The following is a 7,778-nucleotide window of genomic DNA, read 5'->3' as shown; positions in this document are numbered from 1 at the left end:
CAGATGACCTGACTGAACATTGTTACATTCTAAATAGTTTATCAGGAGCAGTTATAAAATCTAATGTGACTTCTGTAGCTTTATTATTTAGAAAATAATCTATTGCTCAGACATGTTTGTTGGGAGTTAAATCCAGAACGTTAAACAGTCACATATCCACAACTACGGTGGCCCTGAGGTGTAAATGAACAACATTTGACAAAAAGAATTACATTTGAAAAAAACGGAATTACATTGAGCCGAAGCGGAAGTGGCCAAAGCGGAAGAGGCAGGAATCATATTTGGAAAAATGAATTGCATTGAGCCATACCACCTCACGGCCACCGCAATAAAGCAAAAAAAAAAAACCACCCCCTGCCCCCACCACTTCTGGTTTAGCTTAATGTAATTCCGTTTATTCCAGATGTAATTCTGTTTTTTCAAATGTTGTTCATTTACACCTCAGGGTCACCGTAAGAAAAGACTGAAATATCACAGAACCATATCAAGGTCACTGAAATCTGATGGTCAAGGTCAAAAACCCAAATGTACCAAAAGAACTTTAGGCTCCGGGGAATATTTACTCACGTTTCTGTGTCAGATTATACAACAGGAAGTCTTACAACTGATCCTTCTCTTCCACTGTCGTGTCTACTTAAGGAGCAGAGTTTTCATCTAACCACTCAGAAACTGCAGCTGGGCATCTCTGGTTCTGTAATTTAATCGTTCCTCTTTCGAGGCTGCTCGGGAATCTGCTGCACCGAGAAAATAAAAACAGGCACTGAGTGAATTGCATCATTATATGTTGAGGGTTTTTTTAGGAGACGGTAATAGTTGGCTGGAGGCAAGGGCGTGAAGGCTGCTCTGAACTGATGGACGACCTTGGGGTTATCGGCCTCGCCCGGAGGCCTCCTGAATAAAGATCAACCTCCGAGGACTCAGGATAAATCACCAGGAATAGCCAAAGCAGGAGAATGGAACCATAGGAGAGAAGAAAATGGTTTTTCAGATATGCAGAAGAAATGTATGTACTGCATCATCTCAGGAGGAGTGTGAGAGAGATGAAGAAAAGCTCTCTTCACCTCTTTGATCCGTCCATTTCCTCCACTTGTAATGGAAATCATAAATTTTAATCGTTAAGCCCCCACACACCTGAAGCATATTTATTTGCGCACGTTTCCTCCCATGGTGAAATGTCTTCCCTCTCCGTCCGTTCTGATGCTGAGCGGAGATGATGCAGCTCCGGCTGTAAACTCCACAGGCAGAACGCGTTGCATCGAGTTCCATGATAAAATCATAAGTAACGGGTTGATGACAAAGGCTGGGCCCCCGGTGTAAAACTCCCAAAATGGGGTAATGGTGTGGAAAGTGATCCTGTCCCTGGTTGATGATGTCATCTGTGCTGTGGCAGGCCGCTGTAGGATACAGGTTACGCTCGCTTGTTTACCAGTGGAAATGGATGAAGAAACACGTTGTAGTTCTAACAGATCTTTAACCAGACCAGAACCAGAACCGACAGCTGGATCTTAAGAATCAGAAGTGAATCAAAAGCTCTCAACAACCTAGCTCCTTCTTACAGTTGAGATACTATTGTTCCAGTTTCAGTTTATTCACACACAAAAAGAATCATAAAACATAACTGCAAGACAACAGGTCTCCAAAAAGATATTTAAAGTTTACAGACGGAGCCTGGGTACATATAATAATTACATACAATTTATAACATACTAAAATAACATCACAATAAAAACATCATACAAATTCCACATACAATACAGATTGTGTTCCATATTGTCCTAACAGAGCACTTCGCTGTCAGACTGCAGGTTTACTTTTGGTTCCTAGAGTTTCCAAAAGCAGAATGGGAGGAAGACCTTCCAGTTCTCAGGCTCCTCTCTTGTGGAACCAACTTCCAGTTTGTGTCCGTGAAGCTGACACATTGTCCAGTTTGAAGACTTTCCTTCTTGATAAATCCTATAGTTGTCCTTCTTCCTATAGAAAGTTCACCTGGACCTGTCATTTCTGTGTCTGTTTCTCCTTCCTACCCTCTCAAACTCAGGAGTTTTTCCTTCCCACTGTCTCCTTTGTTCTTGCTCAGGATGAGCGGCTGAGACGAAGTGAAGACTCAACACGACCTGCCGCTTCCTCAGATAAACAACTTTTACCGACTGGTTTCTATCATTTATGTGACTGTTTTAGTTCCGAGCCTTGAGACGACTCCTCCTGTGACCTGGAGCTACAGAAATAAACAGACTTTAATTTATTAGCTGTTCGCGTCTTTGTTTGCGACCCCTCTGTTTGGCGCCGATGATGTCACACGTCAGACTGATCACTAACAGCCAGAGCAACTTTTAAAAAACGTTTTTATTAATAATTGAACGTTAGTGTTTCACATGGGAAACTTTGAAAACAAACAACTTCCATGATTTTGTTTCAAGTTTTCATCTCACCTTTAAAATTCTGGGACTTAAATGTTTGGACGCTGGTGCTACTCGAGCTGCTCTTTGTGACGGACCGGACCGCACCGCACGGCGGGCGGTGCAGGGGGCGGGTCCACTCCTTACCGCTCAGCCGCCACGTGACCCGATAGAAGCGACGACGAGCGGAGAAGAAAGTGTTTTTCTTTCTCCTTTAAATGGAGGAAAAGTTTGTCGTCTGGAAGAGACGTCTCATTAAACCAGGGACAAACGGTCAGGGTGACACTGGTGGACGTGGGAAGAGACGGGTCACACCACTGGACCCGAGCGAGACATTTGGCGGCTGACGGCAGGAAGTTGAATATAATTAGTCCCATTCACTGAAACATCACAGTCATGGAAGCAACTCGAGCTTTTCCAATAAAAACCTGATGATTATGACGAAGCAGAAAGTCACTTTCACTGAAATACCATCGATGTATAATAAAACAAGTTTAAAACATTAATCCTGTAATAAAATGACTGCAGCCCTCGACATTTCTGCTAAATTCTTTATTTTAAACTGTACTGTTCTTTATAAAGGTGTAAGACAAATGGTCTCAATGGAGCCTTTACTACTGGGATAATATTGAGGTGTAATTCTAGAGTGCCTGAGCACAGATTGAACTTTATTATTATAGTTCTAAAAAGATGATTGAACTTTTTCTTACGAGTCTTTCAGTTCTTGAACAATCAAAGACTGCTGGAGCTGCCCGTTCTTATTCTTCTAGCAAAGTGACGATTTTATCCGTTCTTCGTTTTGGGAGAAAAGGAACAAATTGTCACAAAAACAAAGTGTACCTCTGCTGCGTTCTGTGTGTTTTCTAACTTCAGATCATTTCACCTCTGAGGTACTTCAGTACTCCGAGGTAGAGTTAAAATCCTACAAGGAATAAAGTAAAGGTCGACCTTATCTTAAGCATGCAACCAGTTTTGAGAAGACAGTGGCGCTAAAGCACCGCTCCTCCCATCGGTCAGTGGTGACAGCTAATTTAAGAACCGATTATATGATGGAGAAACTCCGACACTCCGTCAGCAGCTCGTTGCAAGACGCACTAATTACTGGGCTCATGATGCTGAGGTCGATACCTCGCTCCCAGCGCCGCAGCCTGGGAGGTTTATCTGTTCTCCAACAGACGAAGTGGGGCTCACAGGCAGGAAGAGGAGAAGATAAGAGAGAAAAGGAGGAGATAATTAAGAGTCAACGTTTCTCCTGACCCGTGCCACACAGACCGCTGTAATAAATAACTGCAAGGATAAGGACTTGAACGTTCTCTGTTCTGAAGCTCCAATTTTTGGAAAACAACTAAAATACACACAAACGTCTACAAATACAAGAGAATACATAATGATCAGACATATTAAATAAAAATAAATGCATATATTAAAAAGTTAAACACTCGGATGTCCCTCATCGCTGAAGGATTTGAACAGTGAATGTTTTTATTTTTTAGAGATGAGTGTTTTTCTGGACTGGAGTTGAACAGGAAATGTAAGTAAACCTAAATGTTTTTGGTTCAGTATATTTACGTGGATAAGAGTAACGCTGGAGAACAACAGAGGGGTTTGTTTTATCTTGACCGAGGCGGCGCAGAGTGACGGATCCTGGAGAGTGGAGGGAGACATTTTATCCACAACTAGGTGCAGTGGTGGAGCCAGGGGGTGGCCAGTGGTGGCTAGGCCTGTCACGATAACAAATTTTGCTGGGCGATTAATTGTCTCAGAAACTATTGCGATAAACGATAATATTGTTTGAAATTTGACAATAATTAGTAATTGTCAAATTTAAGAATAAATGTTGGTTAATTTCATTTAGAGTGTAGTAACTTTTTGACCATCAGACGGCAGTATAAGTCTGTTTGAACCGAAGGATGGATAGTGAGGGAGAGAGCAGCGTGTCTCTTTAAGAAAAATGGGAGGGAGGCCCCTTGACGTGACATGGGCTGTCGCTCTTTCCTGTTTTTCAGTTCTCAAAATGGCGGACGCTCGGTGTGGTTTGAGCTCTTTAGCATTTTTCACACAAAGCTTTTAATAAAAATTCAGTAAACAAGTTCTCAGCTTCTTTTTGCAGAGAAAAACAACTTTTTACACGAAGGCACGAGTTTCAATCGAGAATTTTGGAGCTTTGTTTAGTGTCCCAACTTTTTAGGAATCCGGTTTGCACGTAGAAATATATAAAACTCTAAAGGCTTCACAAACTTACAAGCACCACTGTATTTCTGTACAGTCATGAGTCTATATCCAATGAAAAACTTTTTAATTTTAGTCGTTGCTTCTCTCTGTTCGATTATGGGATGCAATAAAAGAGCGAAAGGATGAAACGGAGGGAGTTTTATTATTCCAACGCTCGGGGTCTGTGCGGGGTCACCCGGACACATTTCCTAAGGAGTGGATTACCCATAAAGTTCAGTACTCCCAGCTGTCTTCTTAGTGCTGTGCTCGGTCCAATATAATGAAATGTCATGTTGAGGAGGATCAATACGGCACAAAACATTCTTCAATAGAAACGGCCCGTCTCGGTGGATAACTTAGATGTTTTGGTCCTCAGTAACAGTCTGTTTTAAATTCAACTGTTAAGTGGTAATAAAACGCGAGTCAAGGTCAAACAGACAAAAAGATGGAACCCTTATTAACTTTGACAAAGCTTATTGAGCTTACTTTGCACAGACGCCACAAAAACTGCTTTTGACATTTTCAACAAATAGAAACTGGAATAAAAGAGAACTGACTAAAAGAAGGTGAAGGGAGGAGGTGGAGGAAAAGGAGATGCAGACAGTATGACGGTACAAAACAAACAAGAGTATCACGTACGGCGCACTATACGCCCGTGGACAAACTTATACAGGGCAAACAAAACGTAGTCTCAACTTTGACCTTGATTTGTGACCTTGAAGTTGATCCGTTATGGTGAAGAGGGAGCTGAGCTGTAAGGCAAAGCTCTCCATTTACTGGTCGGTCTACGTTCCTACCCTCACCTACGGTCAAGAACTCTGAGTAGTGACCAAAAGAACGACATCACAGATCCAGGAGGTTGAAATGAGTTTCCTCTGAAGGGTAGCTGGACTCTCCCTTAGAGACAGGGTGAGAAGTTCAGTTATCAGGAGAGACTCTGAGTAGTCGAAAGCAGCTAGTTGAGGTGGTTCGGGCATCTGGTAAGGATGTCCCCATGGCGCCTCGGGAGGTGCTTCGGGCATGTCTGACTGGGAGGAGACCCCGGGCAAGACCCAGGACAAACTGGAGAGACTATGTCTCTTGGTGGGCCTGGGAATGCCTTGGGGTCTTCCCAGAAGAGCTGGAAAAGGTGGTTGTAGAGAGAGATGTCTGGACCTCACTGCTCAAGCTGCTGTCCCCACAACCCAACATCAGGACAAGCAGAAGATAATGGATGGATGGATGGATGGACGGATGGATGGATGGATGGATGGATGGACCTTGAAGCTGGGATGATGTAACATACATGTTACACTCTGTCTAGTGATGACGCACGTGTATTAAGTTTCATTAAATTATCTTGAGAAAATCAGAAGTTATGGTCTGGAGAAGCAAAACATTTGACCTTGATCTGTGACCTTGATCTTTGAGCTGGAGTGATGAAAATTGTACGTGATACTCCGTTTAGTGTTGCTGTATGCATGCACTTGGGTTTTTGAAACAATCGTGGATCAAATTATGGGCGGGACAAGAGAAAGTTTACGGCCGTACTGATATACGTATCACGCTGTCAATGGGAGAGTATAAATCAATCAAAGTCCAGGTGTTGAAGGAAAAGCTTCCCCGCCGCCTTTCTCTCCAGAGCTTCTGGCAAAGATCATGTGTGTTCAGAAAGGACCTTTCCGTCAAGCCTTCATAATCATGTGCAATAACAAACAGACGTAGGGATGAAGGTCACACTGGTGGTAATTAACACAGGACATGAGGAGTGTTGGGAAAAACTCGACAAGTAAATCATTTAAAGTTACAGATTTCAGCTGTTGGATACAAGTTCTGTGGATTTTAATTACTATGAAACGTGGAGCGGAGGGGGTGGAACAGAGACAGACCGAGTTCAGAGAGCACAGACCCTTCAGCCAATTAGATGAACTCTTGGTACCAATTTCTACAGACTGTACACAAAAAGTCCCAAATACAGCAACTTCCTCTATCCAAGGTGCGTTTTTTAATCTGACCAACAGCAACAGTTGGTTTCAGTGGAGATGACAAAACTTGTGCTGAGTCCGGCTGACAGGGTGGGAGGACCCGTTCCAGCTTCACGCCAATACACAGCCTTTGGCCCAACCATGTAAAACAATGGATCGATTGTCTGATGTTCCCTAAATTTACCACAGGAGTGTTTTTGTTTAACAATGAAGTAAAAATCAGCAGGTATAAACCAACTCCCGAACAAAAACAAGTCTCCTCCCAGCAGATGGTTGAGGATCAGACTGGAGGCATCAAATGTTCTGTACGAGAACAAAGTCTTCCTTTGCAGTGGGGATGGTTTTTTACGTACACCTTGGTTCTCAACAAGCCTGAAATGAATGTTCCAATAAATCTGCATCATCCAGCCAGTTTCTCAGTGCCTGTACACAAAAAGGTGTCAGGGGAACAATTACAGGAGTTTGATCTTGTTTGTTTTATTATGGCACCATGCTGGGAGGCCAATAAGCTTTCACAGACCAAAAACTACTTCTTAAAAAAGAAAAAAAAATACATGTTTATTTACAATTAAACTGTAAATAAATAACATATTTACAGCTTAAAGTTTTCTTTATTTCACTTTAGAGTTTTTTATTAAATAATTTGCACCTTTTGTTTCACTATTTAATTAAAAACCTTTTGCTTTTGGTATAAATCTCCACATGAAATGTTAGTATGCATGTGACCGTCAGTCTAAGAGATGAAACTAACAGGCTAGCACCTAAACTTTGGCCACTACATTCAGTTTAGTACTTCGTTTAGTACTTCAGTAGTTTAGTTCTTCAATAGTTTAGTATTTCAATAGATTAGAAATTCAGTAGATTGGAACTTCAATAGTTTAGTACTTCAGTAGTTTAGTACTTCAGTCGTTTAGTACTTCAATAGATTAGGAATTCAGTAGATTGGAACTTCAATAGTTTAGTACTTCAGTAGTTTAGTACTTCAGTAGTGTGGTACTGAAGTAGTTTAGTGCTGAAGTAGTTTAGTAATTCAGTAGTTTAGTACTTCAGTAGTGTAGAGCTTCAATAGTGTAGTGCTTCAGTAGGTTATTACTGAATTAGTTTATTACTGAATTAGTTTAGTACTTCAGTAGTTTAGAACTTCAGTAGTTTAGTATTTAAGTAGTGTAGAGCTTCAATAGTGTAGTGCTTCAGTAGGTTATTACTG

General features: G+C 41.7%; 1 protein-coding gene across 1 annotated transcript in view; it reads right to left on the bottom strand.

The window, feature by feature from the left end:
* The window catches only part of tyw1 (tRNA-yW synthesizing protein 1 homolog (S. cerevisiae)), a gene marked incomplete in the record, with an annotated part of 61,867 nt that overhangs the window by 5,273 nt on the left and 48,816 nt on the right, over positions 1 to 7,778 (bottom strand).

This window comes from Nematolebias whitei, chromosome 6, assembly GCF_014905685.2.
Source record: "Nematolebias whitei isolate Nwh7 chromosome 6, NemWhi1, whole genome shotgun sequence".
NCBI classification, from domain to species: Eukaryota; Metazoa; Chordata; class Actinopteri; order Cyprinodontiformes; family Rivulidae; genus Nematolebias; species Nematolebias whitei.
Note: the sequence above shows the minus strand (reverse complement) of the source record. Positions and strands in the feature narration are given on the sequence as shown.